The sequence below is a fragment of the Bos taurus genome, chromosome 12 (assembly GCF_002263795.3).
Source record: "Bos taurus isolate L1 Dominette 01449 registration number 42190680 breed Hereford chromosome 12, ARS-UCD2.0, whole genome shotgun sequence".
Lineage (NCBI taxonomy): Eukaryota > Metazoa > Chordata > Mammalia > Artiodactyla > Bovidae > Bos > Bos taurus.
The window spans coordinates 58,924,740-58,927,934 of NC_037339.1; positions in this window are offsets into that span (position 1 = coordinate 58,924,740).

Here is a 3,195-nt window from a genome sequence, read left to right on the forward strand (position 1 = left end):
ATGGGTATATTAAGATGTTTATTCCCAGCTTTTGAACGCTACATTTTAGAATTTACTATATTTACATCTAAGACAATGAGCCAAGCGATGCCGTGTAGGGACACCCAAGACAACGGGTCATGGTGATGAGTTCTGACAAAACATGGTCCACTGGAGAAGGGAATGGCAAACCAGTTCAGTATTCTTGCCTTGAGAACCCCATGAACAGCATAAAAAGGCAAAAAGAGAGAACACTGAAAGAAGAACTCCCCAAGTTGGTAGGTGCCCAATATGCTACTGGAGATCAGTGGAGAAATAACTCCAGAGAGAATGAAGACATGGAACCAAAGAAAAAACAATGCCCAGTTGTGGATGTGACTGGTGATGGGAGTAAAGTCTGATGCTATAAAGAACAGTATTGCGTACAAACCTGGAATGTTGGGTCCATGAATCAAGGCAAATTGGAAGTGGTCAAACAGAAGATGGCAAGACTGAACACTGACATTTTACAAACTAGTGAACTAAAATGGACGGGAATGGGTGAATTTGACTCAGATGGCCATTATATCTATACTGTGGGAAGAATCCCTTGGAAGAAAGGAAGTACCCCTCAAAGTCAACAAAAGAGTCAGAAATGTAATACTCGGGTGCAGTCTCAAAAACAACAGAATGATCTTTGTTCATTTCCAAGGCAAACCATTTAGTATCACAGTAATCCAAGTCTATGCCCCAACCAGTAATGCTTAAGAAGCTGAAGTTAAATGAATCTATGAAAACCTACAAGATGTTCTAGACCTAACGTGCAAAAAAGATGTCCTTTTCATTATAGAGGACTGGAATGAAATGTAGAAAATCAAGAGATACCTGGAGTAATAGGCAAATTTGGCCTTAGAGTAAAAAATGAAGCAGAGCAAAAGCTAATAGACTTTTGCCGAGAGAACGCACTGGTCATGGCAAACACCCTCTTCCAACAAGACAAGAGAAGACTCTACACATGGACATTTCCAGATGGTCAATACCAAAACCAGATTGATTATAGTCTTTGTAGCCAAAGATGGAGAAGCTCTATACAGTCAGCAAAAAGAAGACTGGAAGCTGACTGTGGCTCAGATTGCAAACTCCTTATTGCCAAATTCAGTCTTAACTTGAAGAAAGTAGGGAAAACCACTAGACCATTCAGATATGAATTAAATTAAATTCCTTATGATTATACATTCAAAGTGACAAATAGAGTTAAAGGATTAGATCTGATAGACAGAGTGCCTGAAAAACTATGGATGGAGTTTGTGACCTTGTACAGGCAGAAGTGATCAAGAACATCCCCAAGAAAAAGAAATGCAACAAGGCAAAATGATTGTGTGAGGAGGCCTTACAAATATCTATGAAAAGAAGAGAAGCTAAAGGCAAAGGAGAAAAAGGAAGATATACCCATTTGAATGCAGAGTTCCAAAGAATAGCAAGGAGAGATAAGAAAGCATTCTTCAGTGATCAATGCAAAGAATAGAGGAAAACAATAGAATGGAAAAGACTAGAGATCTCTTCAAGAAAATTAGAGACACCAAGGGAACATTTCATGCAAAGATGGGCACAATAAAGAATGAAACAGTATGGACATAACAGTAGCAGATGATATTGAGAATAGGTTGCAGGAATACACAGAATAACTCTACAAAGAAGATCTTAATGGCCCACATAACCACAATGGAGTGATCACTAACCTAGAGCCAGACATCCTGGAATGAGAAGTCAAGTGGGCCTTAGGAAGCATCACTAAGATCAAAGCTAGTAGAGGTGATGGAATTCCAGTTGAGATATTTCAAACTCTAAAAGATGATGCTGTGAAAGTGCTGCACTCAATATGCCAGCAAATTTGGAAAACTCAGGAATGGCCACAGGACTGGAAAAGGTCAGTTTTCATTCCAATCCCAAAGAAAGGCAATGGCAAAAAATGTTCAAACTATAGCACAATTGCACTCATCTCACATGCTAGCAAAGTAATGCTCAATATTCTCCAATCCAGGCTTCAATAGTATGTGAATCATGAACTTCCAGATGTTCAAGCTGGATTTAGAAAAGGCAGAGAAACCAGCGATCAAAATGCCACCATCCATTGGATCATAGAAAAAGCAAGAAAATTCCAGAAAAACATCTACTTCTGCTTTATTGATTATGCCAAAGCCCTTGACTGTGGATCACAAAAACTGTAGAAAATTCTTCAGGAGATGGGACCATCAGACCCCCTTACTTGCCCCTAACAAATCTGTATGCAGGTCAAGAAGCAACAGTTAATACCGGACATGGAACAATTGCCGGGAGAAGTATCAATAACCTTAGATACGCAGATGCCACTACCCTTATGGCAGAAAGCGAAGAAGAACTAAAGAGCCTCTTGATGAAAGTGAAAGAGGAAAATGAAAAAGTTGGCTTAAAACTCAACATTCAAAAAACAAGGATCATGGTATCTGGTCCCATCACTTCATGGCAAATACATGGGGAAACAATGGAAACAGTGTCAGACTTTACATTATTGGACTCCAAAATCACTGTAGATGGTGACTACTGTCACGAATTAAATGATGCTTGCTCCTTGGAAGAAAGGCTTTGACTGACTTAGCATATTAAAAAGCAGAGATATTGCTGACAAAGGTCCATGTAATTAAAGCTATTGTTTTTCCAGTAGTCATGTATGGATGTGAGAGTTGGACCATAAAGAAGGCAGATCACTGAATAATTGATGCTTTTGAACTGTGGTGTTAGAGAAGACTCTTGAGAGTCCCTTGAACTGCAGGAGATCCAACCAGTCCATCCTAAAGAAAATCAGTCCTAAATATTCACTGGAAGGACTGATGCTGAAGGTGAAATTCCAATACTTTGGCCACCCGATGAGAAGAACTGACCCATTGGAAAAGACCCTGATGCTGGGAAAGATTGAAAGTGGGAGGAGAAGGGGACAGAGGATGAGATGGTCAGTTGGTATCACTAATGATGAACATGAGTTTTATCAAGCTTTGGGAGTTGGTGTAGGACAAGGAAGCCTGGCATGCTGCAGTCCATGGGGTTACAAAGAGTCAGACTCAACTGAGCAACTGAACTGAAGACAATGAGCCACATTGTTATGCTACTGGAAAATACAGATATTTAGCTATGGATAATTATTGAAAATAATTTAACACAAGGATAAGTTCAGTTCAGTCGCTCAGTTGTGTCCGACTCTTT